The sequence below is a fragment of the Oxyura jamaicensis genome, chromosome 3, assembly GCF_011077185.1.
Source record: "Oxyura jamaicensis isolate SHBP4307 breed ruddy duck chromosome 3, BPBGC_Ojam_1.0, whole genome shotgun sequence".
NCBI lineage: Eukaryota > Metazoa > Chordata > Aves > Anseriformes > Anatidae > Oxyura > Oxyura jamaicensis.
This window is the reverse complement of record NC_048895.1, coordinates 51,161,123-51,177,029: the sequence shown is the minus strand read 5'-3', so window position 1 is coordinate 51,177,029 and position 15,907 is coordinate 51,161,123.

Here is a 15,907-nt window from a genome sequence, read left to right as displayed (position 1 = left end):
CTCCCCTTTACCCCATGTGAAGGCTCTCTCCCAGTCTGGGGGCAGGTGGGGGCTCTCCCCACAGCCCTTGGTGCCTCTTGTCCCCCTGAGAGCCAGCCGCAAAGTGCCTGAGGTGGTTTGCACAGCAGGATCTGCCCATCTCCTGGTGGCAGATGCAACACGAGGTACACTGACACAGGTGGTGTTGATCTACTTCAATTTTTGTCTGTAATTCCTATGCAGGTTTTATTTCAGCTTAGTTTTGGTGCTGGCGCATGTAGCAGCACTGCCACCCCCTAATGGCAGGCTTTCTGCTTCTCTGCTGAGCGTGTTGGAGGCTTGAAGCCTGTAAGCTCCTTGTGCTCGCCCAGGTCCACAGCACACCGCAAGGCAGCCCCCTCTTGCTGCAGATGCAGAGATGGCTGCACAGCCCCTGCCTGCCCCTGCAGACATCTCCAAAACCATCAGGATCCCTCGCCACCTGCACACAGCCAAACACCCCTCCGCACACACGGGACCTCTCCCCCTTCACAGACAAATGGACGGAGTGACAGTGACACCCAGTCCCACACAACCACAGTCACACGTTTAAATACAACACAAGAGGTTCCCTCTGAGCATCAGGAAGCACTCCTTCACTCTGTGGGTGATGGAGCACTGGCACAGGCTGCCCAGAAAGGCTATGGGGTCTCACACCTTGGAGAACTTCATAAGCTGCCTGGACGTGGTGCTGGGCAGCCTCTGGGTGTCCCTGCTTGAGCAGGGGGTAGGACCCTCCAGAGGGCCCTGCCAACCTCAGCCAGCCTGTTGTTCTGTGATACAAGAGGAAGCTGAAATCATCCCAAGACCCCAGCCTAGAATACTAAACAAAGTCTGAATACTGGGGGCTTAAAGAGATTCTTCTGTGTTAAAGGGCTTCAGAGCTCATCTGCTCCCTATTCTGTACAAAACCTCATCTGGCTGCATGGCTTTAGCCCTTCTTTATTCACTGCCACACAGCAATGTATAGGTAGAGCCAAAGAAAACGGCACACTGAACAGTTTTTTACAAAATGACTGCTGTGTCATTTTAAGAGTTAGCTGGCAGGCTCTGGCTGCAACCTCCCCTGCCCAGAACTCACCAGAAAGGGATGAGCGCACGTTTTGGCAAAACGTTCAAATGGAGCTTGTGAGTACGGCTTGGGGGTTCAGAGAGGTAGTTTCGAGAAAAGGCTTCTACAGAAGGATAAATAATGAGGCAAAGGCACACCGTGTGCTTCTTACACACCAGATTGTGATTCCTATCGAGGCTGAGTATCTAGGCAATGGTAAAACTTCACCAAGTTAGCAGAGCTTTCTGCATATCATTTCTCTCCAGAACTTCAGAGGTGTAGACGCTACCATTTCACGTTCATTTACTTGTCCAAAACATGGTATACACAGTAGATTACCTAAAAATATACTTCTGAAATATAATTCTTAAGTATAAAGGAAAAACCCCTACTGGTCATTACTCATTATTCTTGCACCCACTTTATACGTTCCTCCAGCGTTATACAAATTAGGAATCCTGTAATTTCACGTTTCCATTTGCAGGTAATGAAAAGCAATTTCATTTTTGTGCACGCAGCCTGGGTCAGATCTTCATCCCCATCTCCAGTGAAGACGAAGCGCCACCTGTACATATCTGTATCCCAGAATCATATGCACACAATGTAATTCCCAGAGGGAGTGGATGGAAAGCCGTGCCCACACCAGGAGTTGTGAAAAGGTCTCTGGGTGTGATTGTAAAGCTAGAGCCTGACAGAGAGAAAAACTGGGAATGAATAGGGCACATAAATAATGCTGCAGAAATGGGGCCTACTATGCATTTTGGAAGGTGCTTTCTAGGACCTGTGCAGTCTTTTTATACAAGACAGGAGCAGGGAGCACTTGTTAACCTGGTAACAAGGCAGATTACTGCCGTGAAGAAGTGTGAAGCAACAGCAGATGAAACTGGTCCAAATTATTCTTTCTGAGCCCACTGAGGAATGAGCAGTCACAAAGGCAATAAGAGGGCATGGCAAAGATAGTTTAAAGCAGCATGTTACAATTACTGACCTCACAACCATTGTTTAAAAGGAAGGGCTTTAAAGTCTGTACTTGGAAATGCTGCACCAGGTGCTGGACGGCTACTTGCAAAATAGATAGGTCCACAAATAGGTTCGATGCTTTCCACCCAATTATAGACAAAGTTCTGGCCTCATACAGGTTAATTGCAATGTCTGTGGGCAGGCAGGAAACGACTCTTTTAACACACTGCAGCAACCTTTTCTTGCTGTCAGGTAGCTTACACCTCATATACAAACCTACTCTATTTTTTTTTAGGAACTCAACCGATACTGAAGTCAAAAGTCAGACTAGCAATGGAGCTAGCCAATAACTTTTTGACCGCTGCCAGCACCCAGATGATGATGGTTATCAAGGGGCCAGACTTTTTAACATGAACTTCAATTATTTTGTTGTTCTTTAGCAGCAGTGGGGAGGGTTACCATAGTTTCTCGTGCATTTGTACATGACACAAAGACTGTGGTTAACAGCACTATTCCTGAGACAAGGTGACAACTTCCACTGCAAGGATAAAGCCCACCGGCTTACGTAATTTTCAGGGCAGAGCCTGAGGCTAAAGCACGAACTGTCACAGCCACCAAGAATCACCTCCAATAGTACCAAGACACTCATTTTGAGCCTTGCCTTCTCTGAAAAAATGTAAGTGTATGTTTATTTTATATAAACATAAAACCCTATTAAAGGAAAAACAAAACCCTATTAAAACAAAGCATTACTTCAAACACACAATATCCCCCAAGAGAGTGATGAGGATGAGCTGCTAATGGCAAACAGCAGATCCATTGCTTCCTATACTTGGCTTGTGCTTGGATATTACTGCAAATAAAGTAAAATGAAGCATAATGCTCCGTGTGCCAGAACTACCGGCTGTGGAAGAGGACACCCTTGTACAAAGGAAAAGGTTGGCAAAGCAGTCAGTGAGACTTCCAGGCTGCCTGCAGGCAAGAGGTAACCATGCTTTGGAGTAACAATTATGAGGTGCTTAACCCTCTCCAAAAACACCTTTCCCCCATCCATCCCCTTCCACCTCCTTCCCCTGATCAGCACAGAGGAACGGGGAATGGGGGCTGTGGTCAGTCCCTGATGATCTGCTCCATGTGGGACCCATGGGCTGCAGGGGGACAGCCTGCTCCACCAGGGGCCTCTCCACAGGGGAGCCGCAGGGGAACTGCTGCTGCCTGCCTGGAGCACCTCCTGCCCTCCTGCTGCCCTCACCTGGGGGGCTGCAGGGCTGCTTCTCACTCCTCGCTCTCCCAGCGGCTGTTGAGTAGCAGGGTTTTTTCCCTTTCTTAAATCTGCTCTCACAGAGGTACAAACATCACTTATTGGCTCAGCTCTGGGCAACAGTGGGTCCCTTTGGAGCCAGCAGAAACTGGCCCTTATCTAACATGGGGCAGCTTCTGGACTCTTCTCACAGAGACCACCCCAGCAGCCCCCCTCTACCAAAACCTTGCCACGTAAACCCAATACAGGGTGAACACCAGGCACTTTTGTAGGGGACCAGTTTGTGCAAGCTAAGGGGCAGAGCTGGAGTTGCCTGTGTGGTGTAATGTGTTGGTGCAAAAAAAAGTAAATGTGGAGCACAGGGGGGAGATTCAAGACCAGTATGGCTGCTTCAGCTTCTTATTCCATTGTTTTAATATAATTAAAGTCCAGAAGGACATAGGAACTTGTCTCAGCTAACAAGTAGTGCAAATCTCCTGGGACCTTGGAGGGAAATGAAGCTAAGAACAGCCTTTTCATAACTTTGGTGAGTATGAAAAGGCACTCCCCTGCCATTTTACTGGGTATAATAAAGGCTTTACATTCAGAAAGCCTCTCTCCTCTCTTTGCATAATCAGAGAAAAATCAGTGAAGTTTTTTTTAAAAAAAAAAAAAAAAATGGAATTAAACCCAGATGGCATTTACCTGGGAGAAAGGTATGGGCTTGAAAGCATGTGCAGAGGCATTCAAGCATGATGGTCTGTTTGGGAGAGGTGGTGCAAATGTACAGGGGAAGGCAGAGGGAAAGGGATGCTAGGGCTTTGTCCTATCTGGGAGAGGTGGGGCGTGCTGTGCGGGAGAGCAGAAAGAAGGACAGGATGAAAAGGGAATAAAATGGCTGTGTCCTGTTTGGGAGAGGTGAGGTGTGATATTGCCTGGGGCAGAGAAGGAGAGAAGATGCAGAAGGGCTGTGTTCTGTTTAAGAGAGACAGGGTGTGCAGCTAGGGAGGGGTAGAAGAGCACAAGGATTGTGCAACGTGTGGATTTGGGGCATGAGGATTGCGAATTTATTTCTAGCACAAATTAAAAGCTACATTTCAAAGTGCAGGGCCAGATTCTTCCAACTGACCAGGCCCCACATACAGTGTCCTGATCTGGAACTGGGATGTCCTAAGATAATATTTCAACAACTGTACTGAGGATTTCCCTCAAGATTTGTGAGGCAGCCAGGAATTCACTCAGAGAAAAAGTCATGCACTGCTGAATGTGGAACTCAGTTTAGCAGATGTTTCCTTTATGCTTGCTGCCTAATACATGCAAAATCCTGTAACTGCGAAGAAAAATGGGTAGATAAACAACAACAAAAGATACACTATTTCTCAAATTCTGAAGTGAAGGGGTTGGTCAGTTGTGTTCATGGTGTCTTGTGGTTTGGAAAGGCAACCTGGATTAATGTGGCTGCATGGATGTTGAAAGGCCATGAGCTAGCTGGGGCCCTACAGGGTGAGAGTTGGGCAATCGATTGCAACGATTTGGTGGCTTTGTTACAGGAGAGAATTATACTGGATCTATCATGCAGGCTATTGCTAAGCTGTTCAGAGCAATACATAGACTAATAAATAATTGAAATTAGCTTAAAGGAAAATGAAAATAAATTCAATGAAACCAAGAAACAAATGATGCAAAGTATGGCAGGATCCCAAACTCCATTAAGAATAGGTGCGTAACTAAGTGGTAACTTGATCAAATGCAATGCCAGCCTGTGAACAGGTGTGTTATTTTCACTGAGCAGCCTACAGATCCTTAAGCAATACTTAAACTTATGATACATCTGCCATTCCTTACGTGACAGACCATGGGAGAGACAAAGGGCAAATATCTAGAAGCTCACAGGAGACTGTGGAAGACCCAGACATCATGGAAACAAATACAGGACTTTAAAATCTTTACCTTGAGACAATATTGCACCTCAGGTCATACTGAATAGCAAATAATACCAGTCAAATGATTCCCAGGCTTAAAAGTTCAGCAACAGCTCATGAAGAATGAATAAGCAAAGCTGAAATGCCCCATTAATACCACAGCTGACAAAACAACAGCAAAGTCCTTCTCTCTTTGTCATTTCTAAGGTGTAGTCAGGGCATATGCATGCTGTAACTAACACATGAAATCCTTCATAGCATGGTTCTTGAAAAAACACTAATATAGTTTTTTTTCAGGACAATATCCACTCACTAAGATAGCATTTCCACTAAGGGGAAGATATTTATGCTACAGGAGCTGAGAGAATTTTTTGTGAAGTATGGAAACTACCTTAAAGCATTATACATATTTTCTTCCTGGGGCTGATTAACAGTTGTAGAAATAAAATGTTATTATAATATATATAAAATACTAATTCATATCAGCTTTAAATTACATGATTCTCCTGCCCTTTTTCCTGGAAAAAGAGAGGAAAAACACATTATTCCCCCCTCTGGATTAAAAAAAGTTGCTGGCAGAAACAAAAAATCTGAGGAATGAGAGGACAGACTTTCTTAATGTTAAACAAAGCACACCAGCTTTACTGAGAGCTACTCAAAGACACCAGAAAACTCAACAGTACATAGCATTATCACTTTAATCTACCTCTCAACTGCCAATCCCCCACACTACCCAAACTTTCCATACCATCTGGCAGGAAGTTTACATAGAAACTGAGAAAATTCCTCTGATTCCAGCCTGGATGGGCATAACAGCATGACTCTTGAGGTTGATCTAACTAAGCAATACATTTAGACATTTGTCCTAAGCATAGCTAAATCTCTTGACCCTCAAAGAAGACATTCAGTTTTTATTGAGAGAATGAAGGTGGAAAAAAAAAAAAAAAAGCATGCAACCAAGTACTTGTACACTGCGTACTGACAGAGAACAAGAGGTTGAAGCCTGGCCCTGCTCAAAGAGATCCAGCAAGACCTCTTCTATATGACCTAATTAGATTAGGAGAACAAATTCAGTAGTTTTATCAAAATGAGCTATGAAGTGATCAGCCAAACACATTTTACTCAGATTATTGCACCAGTGGTATGGTCTTGGGATTAGTCCCTTGGCTTTTCTGTAGCTGCTGGAGATAACTTTTAGCTCCAGATTTGCCAAGTGTGTGGGTACTACACTCTACCCTGATCAGGCAGGGAAAGTCTTTTAAAATGGTTTAATGATGCAAATAGAATACACACTCAATGTGAATTGCACTTCTTCTAGTCACAGTTTCCAAATTTCACATATAAATAACTTCTATGCAATAGTAGCAACAAGAAAACCTCCTGAATTAGAAGTATTTTGCATAATGCATATAAACTGCATTCATTCACAATCCATATGCTGACTGAAGTACAGCCTGGTTAAGTAGGAATATAGTATCTTGATCAAACATATACAAAAGGTCAATGTTACTCAAATCCAAGTATTTCCTTTTCCTGCCTCTCAAGAAATGCAAGAAGGGACAAACTGTTCTACCAAAATACGAACCTGCTGTAATCTTCACCTCTTTTGATGGCTGGGCTTCAGTTTATTCTGAGGATCTGAAATAATGTATTTTTCACTGCTGGCTTCCAGATAAGCTCAGGTAAGAAGTGGAGAAACACCACAAAAATGGTCATTATCACAGTATTTCCAGGCTACATTTGAAGAAAAAAAAAAAAAAAAAAATTTAAAAGTAGTAATTCTCTTTTAAAAATAATTCTCCAAAAATATTACCAGCCAGTTCTGAAAATTCAGAATAAGCAAATAGCTCAGATATGTATTTAAGATCTGGGTGCTTACTAAACGATAATGCAACCCAGAGTGTTGGGAAAAGTTGGAAAATGACACTCTGTGTCTATATCATGTTTAGGACCTCTTTTTGGTTAATGCAACCAGTGCGCCTGCATTGCACAGTTACCGTGGGTAATCTGTGTCAAAGTCTAACCAAAATTCAGGTATCTCCCACAGTGTAGACACTGTGACAGTATTTAAATTATAGATGACTGAGACACAATGGCTGTTTTTGTTTTGTTCGTGCTGACACCCTCCATGGTATTTTTTTTAGCCAAGTTAGTCACCTGTAATGAAACATATGCATTCCCCCAGGACACATATGGGAGAACATTGGGAAGAACGCTGGAGGATTATCTGCATTCAAGTCATTTTGCCTCTAGCTTCACTACAAAATGTGTGATTTGCAGCCCAATTTAAAGAAAATCCCACTCTCTCATCCATCGAAGTTAATTTAACAGCCCTCATGCTTTGAAGTCCAGGAAGACTCTTTTAATGAGGACAGAAGTGAAATGCTTGGGATAAAACTCATATAAAAGCTCCAATTAAGAGGCCAGTTACAACACAACTAAAATCCATTTCTCCACCATTACCAAAGCAGGATCATTACTCAGTTATGCCACTGACTTCACCTGGAGAGATCTGTGTGTGTGACCTACAATGCAAAGTGAATAGTGACAGCAGCTCTGACATGGCAGCGGTCAGGAATACAAGAGAATTGCTAGAATCATAGTCAGAAAGCTTGGGGAAAAAATAAATAAAGCCAAACGCAAATATAGTAATAGAGGTTTAAACACAGTTCAATATTCAGAAGAATTGGATTGCATTGAGTAAAAAAAGAAACAACAACAACAACAACAACAAAAGGAAATAATATATTTTAATTGTATCCTTTAGTTATTTAATTGCAATGACCTCAAAACCTGTTATTAACATGAATTAGTTTTTTGACTGCAGCTCTCCTTTTGTAGATACTTATTAATATTTCCAATTTGTAAATAAGAGATGCAGATTATGAATCTGGCCTGGAGCCTACTGAAGTCAGCAGAAGTCTGCTCAGAGCCAGAAGGGCAAGCTGTGTGATCTGCCTTGCAACAGAGAGAGAGGATCTCCTGACTTCAGAATAAGAAAAACATGTTGTCCTTCCAGCTTTCATGAGCTCACTTTTTATGCCTGTAACAGAAAAATACAGGCCCTACTTCTTTAACAAAATAATGGCCAGGCAGACAGATGTGGCAAGGCCACAAGCTATCACTTTTATTATTAAAAATCAGAAGACCTAAGAAGGGTCTTTGGCTATTTTTGAACATTAAGGTTCAAAATTAAAACAATCCTTTACCTGAATTTGATTGTCTTACCATCTAATCATGGCTGCACTCCCTTAAGACAGTAAGATAACTTGAAAGCAGCAACTTGGGCTGTGGAACCGAACTGTTTACATTTTTACTGTGCTAGATAACTTATTAAATCCTAGCTGATGCATTCTCAGCACTGAAGAGAATGAGCTTTTCCAAGAAATTGCTTGAGAAAAATTACTGGGAAAGCTATCAGCTGTAACACAGTGGGTTAAAATTATAAATAATGGTTGCTACACTCATTTCTATTGTTTAACATCCACATGGGAAAAAAAAAAAAGTGTCTGGGAAGAAAAATGAAGTTGATCTGGATTTAAAAATGGGGATTGTATTTTGTGATAGAGGTTAAAAGGAAGCCTTAATGGAGAAAAAAATACCGCCCTATTCCACAGCAGATCAAGTTGTCCAGTCAGCTTCTACTGCTGGTAGTAAGTTAAATACTATTGTAATTATATTTCTGGCTTTCTGTAGTATCAGTAAAGATGTGAAGGGTCTACTGACCTTACAAACAGCCCTGAAGCCCTTTATTTCCTGAAGAGCCTGGAAAAAGCCAAAAAGAAGCAAGAAGGGCTAAGAAGTTTAAAACTGTTCACTGTTCTACGTGACATCACTGAGACTGTGCTCAGAGTACTGTGACCAGTTCTGGGCTTGCCAGTACAAGAGGGACATGGACATATTGGGGAGAGTCCATTGGAGGGCTACTAAGATGATTAGGGGACTGGGGCACCTCTCTGAGCACTGGCACAGGTTGCCCAGAGTGAAGATCTCCATCCCTGGAGATCTTCAAAAGCCACCTGGACATGAAGGTGGGCAACCTGCTCGGGGTGTCCCTGCTTAGACCAGGTGACCTCCAGAGGTGACCCTTCCAACCTCACCCATTCTGTGGTTCTATGATTCTCTGAAGACAGCATGCTAAATTCAGAGTATAAATGAAAAACTCTTTATAAATCTGTCAACAGAGACCAACTAATTGGCTTCTTTTTGCCAAATAGAAAAAGGGGTGTTGGTGGTCACATCCAGTTTATTTGCCATTTCAGCAACATCTGCAGAGCCTGCTGTTGTTTTGTAAATGGTTAGAAAATCTTGTCATTATTGATCAACGTCAGAGCTGCCACCAGCTTCCATTGACTCACTATTCATGAGCTTATTACCCAATTGATTTTTATCAACATACCATACTGCACAGGAACGCATGGCTGAGATAGCAATGAGTCAATTTTTCAGCTAGGTATTTTCCTTCTGGGAAGCGATCCTTTGTAGCTTTGTACACAATATCAAAGCTTCATATATTTCAAAAAATTCCGTGCATAAAGGATGTAGGCTGTCAGTTCTGTATGTTCAGCCAGTATATGAAATAGTTTGCCATGTTTTCAGTGTGCAGTGGGAAATTTTGCATTGACTGTTGGACACAGATTATACAAATCTTTGCTTAGCTAACAGCTTGGAGCACAAGTTGTTTTGCTTCAGCACAAATATAGGCAGTCTGTGTCTTCAAAGGTTAAAATATGCTGACTGTAAAAATGCATAGTATTGACCCATCTTCATTCTCTAAGCCATTCCCATATTGATGGTGGTGTTTACAAGCAAAATGACTTTTTCAACTCACAGCTTAACCTGGGCTCTGGATGTTAAATTAGGTTTTCACTGTTTGTAAATCAGTGGTAACTTATCTCTCCAGAAGTGGCTGAAATTCCAGCTACAAGCCTACTGCTCACATCTCACCTTTACCACAGAAATATTTTAAGCATTTTTTTAAATAGAATCACAACTGTCCTTCACCTCTCAGACTGCAATTTTCAAGCCTTCTTGCCCAAATCAGCAGTTGTCAGTACCACTGCACTGACCATAAGGTTTCTAAAGGAATATTTGGCAGATTCCAAGTTGGAAAGAAATATTGCATTTTTCCAAGGTCCAACCGAGAAATGTGGTAAAAGCAGTTCCCAGTTGACTAGAAGCTTGCAAATGTTGTCCCAGTTTCTGAGAAGGGCGAGAAAGAAGACTCTGGTAATTACAGACCTGTCAGTCTCAGTTCAGTGCCTGGTGATATTATGGAGAAGATTATTCTGGGAGTTACTGAAAAATACCTGAAAGACAATGCAGTCATAGGTCGCAGCCAACAGAGGTTCACAAGGGGAAAAGTCCTGTTTAATGAACTTAACTCCCTTTTACGATAAGGTCACCCCTCTAGTTGACCAAGGGAAGCCAGCTAATGTAATCTTTTTTGATTTCAGCAAAGCTTTTGATACTGTTTCTCACAGTATCCTTCTGGACAAAATGTCCAGCATACAGATAGATAAATACTTAATACTATAAGTGAAAAATTGGCTGAAGGGTTGGGCACAAAGGATTATATTAAATGGGTTATATCAGGCTGGTGGACAGACACTAGTGGGGTCTACCAAGGGCTCCACTTCAGGGCCAGTTCTCCTTAGCATTTTCATAAATGACTTGGATGCAGGACTAGACGGTACACTAAGAAAGTTTGCAGGTGATACTAAATTAGGAGGAGCTGTTGACTCCCTCAAGGGTAGAGAAGCTATGCCAATAGATCTTGACAAATTAAAGGGCTGGGCAATGACCAGCAATATGAAGCTTAACAAGAGCAAGTGCTGGATTCTGCACCTGGCACAAGGCTACCCTGGATATATGTACAGAGTGGGGGACAAGAGGTCCCCTGTGGAAAGGGATCTGAGGGTTCTTGTCGATGGCAAGTTGAGCATGAGCCAGCAGCGTGCCCTAGCAGCCAAAAGGGCCAACCATGTCCTGGGGTGCATCAGACACAGCATTGCTAGCTGGTTGAGGGAAGTGACTGTCCTGCTATGCTCTGTGCTGGCATGGCCTCACCTCCAAGCACTGTGTGCGGTTTTGGACACCACAATACAAGAAGGACATAAAACTATCAGATAGCATCCAAAGGAGGGCTACAAAGATGGTGAAGGGTCTGGAGGGAAGACCTATAAGGAGCAGCCAAGGTCACTTTGTTCAACCCAGAGCAGAGCAGGCTGAGGGGAGGCCTCATGGCGGCCTGCAGCTGCCTCACAAGGGGAGCAGAGGGGCAGGCGCTGAGCTCTGCTCTCTGGGGACAGCGACAGGACCCGAGGGAACGGCATGGAGCTGGGACAGGGGAGGGTCAGGCTGGGGGTTAGGGAAAGGTTCTGCACCCAGAGGGTGGTCGAGCACTGGGACAGGCTCCCCAGGGCAGTGGTCACAGCACTGAGCCTGCTGGAGTTCAAGAAGCGTTTGGACTGTGCTCTCAGACACAGGGTCTCATTCTGGGGTGGTCTTGTGAGGAGCCAGGAGTTGGATTTGATGATCCTTGTGGGTCCCTTCCAGCTCAGAATATACTATGATTCTATGGTGCAATTCTGTCAGCAATATTAGGATTTGCTTGCTGGGCTTTACTCTGCCCCTCTTTTTTCCCTCCTCACCTCCATGCTTGATTTTGTTGAAACAGTCCTTTCACTCCAATAGTGCCCATATCTCAGCAGGGATGAGAATGATCTTTACGTGACCTCTCCTCCCACAGTGAATTTCACCTTAAAACAGGTAAAAAATACAGTTAATAAATTCACTTTACAGAAATGGCTTCTCCTTCCCCCCTCCCCCCTCTCCCCCTTTACAAGGAAGTGTGGTGTGTTTTTTTTTTAAAAAAAAAAAAAAAAAAAGATCGATTTCAGTAACAGAGCCTTGGTGCTTTTTCGTCAGAGTATGTGTTCCAATACCACGTGGTGCCTGGCTAATGCCGTGCAGTCAATTATGCAGTATCTGGGCAGAGAAGCAAGCACTGCACATAAGAATGTAATGTTAAACAAATCACCTGATGTCTCTTTCTTAGCCTAATCCTTACCACTGCTGCTACTGGGAAAGGTTCTCTGAAATAAGTCTCAAGCCTTTTTTTTTTTTTCTGTCTCTTCCCCTGTTTTAGCAAAATGCTTGCTTTATGTTAGGCAAAATTACAGTCAGGCATACAGAAAGGAGAGGTCTTTGCTAGTGCTACTCCACTTTATCAACTAGTAGAGCTCTCACTTTTTGTACACTGATATTTAATATAGCAGTAAAAGGACAAGCAAAATTATACACTCTCACACACACGGCCAGGATTGGGGTGGGTACTTTTCGGTTCTTAAAGACAGTAAGGAAGATTATTTACCATACCCAGACTAAAATCAGTTTAGCTGTAACTGGACTTATCTTTTTAACTTGCACCACCATGGGTTATACATATAATCAATACGGCACAAAACATTTTCATGATTACATTAATTTTTCAATTTAGGAGTTTGAAAAATGATTCCTCCTACTGTTTTCATAACACCAGTACTCAGCATTACATGATTTTGCTTGTGAGGAATGGGAAAGATTAAAAATGACAAAACACAGAAGATGAGTTATATACCTGTAATTCCACTGCTCCCACGGCTAACATTTACCACCCTACCCTCTGTAATTTCTGCTGAACGCGTCAGCTCTCACTCACACAGTCAGAAACCTGAACCTCCACGCTGCAAAGAAAAGGTTATCACTTCAGTTCATTCGTGGGCAAATTGTTCAAATGCAGCTGTCAATCAGCAGTCCACTCCAGCATCCAAGCAGATTTGTATCTATCATGGGTGTTTACCTGACAGATTCTCACAAGCAAGCTGAAATAGAGAAAATGTGTTTAATGGCAGCATCATGCTGATGACACATTTTCTGCAGATAACATTTGCATTATGTGTTTATTGTTTACGGTGCATCTGGAAGACATCACACAGAAATGAAGACTTTTTTTTTTTTTTTTTTTTTGAGCACATATTCCAACAAAAGGGAAACCACCAGTCCATGCAAAAGCAATTCAGACGGGGAAGCCTGGATGTAATTTGGCCTTGTCTTTTTGCACCCTCTCTACTTCCTCCATTTCTTTCTATCATACTCCTTTACCTTTCTGTCCCCTGACTTTTCTTCCTCCCTGTTCTTCTCTTACTTTTGAAAAAAAAAAATACATCTAAATGAAGAAAAAAGAGATGTACTCATATCTTACTCACATCGTTCCAGTGATTTATGAATTCTGAATATGAATAGAGATTAAAACTAATCAACAGATGGTTTGGAAACATGAATATTCATGAATTCTGAAATCCTGTATTACTCCCTCAGGTATTGTTCAGATGTAAATAATATACATGTTGTCTAATCACCACTTTTGGAAAAGAAAGCTAGCATTCGCTTTAATTATCCCGTGTTCTTATTATGTGCATGGACAATAAACTGTGGTACAGGTGTGTATCCTTTGAAAGGGGGGAAATAAATAAAAACCAACAAATAACCTCATAAATCTCTAATGTCCTCTGCTTGAAAACCAAACCACCCCAAAAATTTCATTTCTGTGGTAGGCAGGAATAAAATACCTTAAGTACTACTAAATAAACTAAAAATCAATTTAGGTTTGCAACACCACAGCCTAATGAAAATCTAAGGCACTCACAACAACGAACCAGTATAGATATATGAAATTAAATATGAGTATTTATTTACACTTAGGCAGACATTAAGGTCTAGAAGCAATCTGGTTTATATAAGTAATAAGCTGCTGCCACCTTCTGAAAAAAGCATGGAATAACTACGAATGTCATCTTTCTCAGAAGTAATATCAGCCACACATTCTGATCCAAGAAAATTGGGAAAAAAAAAAAAAAAAAAAAAAAAAAAGTTCTGTTCTAGCATATCTATGGAAAACCTGCTGCACTTGCACGTGCTTGTTCAAGATTCTACTCTGAGGTTGGCTTCAACACTTCTAAGCACAAATTTGAGCATGCCATCTTTAGCCCAGCTACTAGAATCATATATATGTCATATAATGACACATATTAATCATATATTAGTCATAGAATCATGGAATCATAGAATATCCCGAGTTGGAAGGGACCCACAAGGATCATGGAGTCCAATTCCTGGCTCCACACAGGTCTACCCAAAAATTCAAACCATATGACTAAGCGCACAGTGCAAACGCTTCTTGAATTCTGACAGGCTTGGTGCCGTGACTACGGATGAGGTCCCTGTTCCAGTGCGCAACAACCCTCTCAGTGAAGAGCCCCTTCCTGATATCCAGCCTGACCCTCCCCTGTCGCAGCTTGACAGCATTCCCTTGGATCCTATCGCTGGTCACTAGGGAGAATAGATCGGCACCTGCCCCTCCGCTCCCCCTCGTGAGGAAGCTGTAGGCCGCGGTGAGGTCTCCCCTCAGCCTCTTTTCCAGGCTGAACAGGCCAAGAGTCCACTTGCTCCTTAGGGACACCTTCCAACCATGGCTTCCTTGTTATGAAGTGACAGAAAGCCAACACTTCTCTCAGTGTCTTCTGCAAGAAGGGTTGGCACATAGGAGCTCTGACCCCTCTGTAGAAGACAACCTGCCACTCCAGAAGTGGCCACCATTGCTAACAGCTGGAAAGTACTTTTTTTGGTACAAATGGACATGCTAAAGACGGTGGTATGAGCCACCCTCTATGCCCTGTAAACAGGTCCCAGTTAATGAACACCAGTTGTTTGCCAACTGAGAACCAGGAGCTTCTGCTCCAACAGAGGAGCCCTTTGGTGACTATGAGGATGGGACAAGCAATTGCAACCTTGTGGATTTGGTTATTTCTGCCAACTACAGATGTCATATTGGTTGTACGAGTTTTAACTATGTTTTACACTCTGGCAGCACAAGCAGTATTGGAGAGTATAAGGACAGAGCAGTAGGAAAACAGTGCCACAGCTGGCAAGCCAGTGTGTCACTGTCAGTATCTGTTATGAACAGATTAATCACCTCTCCAGAATTTTCCCATGCAAAAAAATCATGATATTTTAGCCTCATTTTCAGATGAAATTATGTTATCGTTATGTTATCAGATGCTATGTATTATGTTATCTTGTTGTCTAGCTGCTCCATCCTCCTTCCCCTGTAACCTTTGAATGCATTGACCAGTTTCAACTAAATTTGATAGGAAAATGAAGGTCTCAAAAATATAATTTTTAGAAACTTGGAGAACCCACAGAGCATATAGCTAGAGGAAAGCAATACTGACGAGCTCTGCTGTTGTCTGACCAGCCTGCTCCAAACAATCACCAAGTTAAAATCTTGTGCCTGGGGGGGGAGAAGGGTGAAAATCATAATCCAGACCATTGCTGCATATGAATTTCCTGGACAACATTTAAGGGCCCATAGTGTCAGGATATTAAAGTAGACTTGCTTTGGAGGTAATTCTGAATGATGCTGGGACCATGGCCTAAAACAATCGAAAAGTATGTAGGAGTAAAAAGATGTCGTAAAGCCATTCCTAATACACCTTTTTTCCCCCACCTATTTCACATACACTGCAAAAACGATCATCTGTAGCTGCAGCTACGAAGGCTTTTCAACAATTTTTCAATAAATGCCTGACTTTCCAACTCGAAGCACCTCCTTCCCCACCCAACGCCTCGGTTGGCTTTCAGCCACCCCCCGCCGCCCGCGGCTGGGGGCGGGCC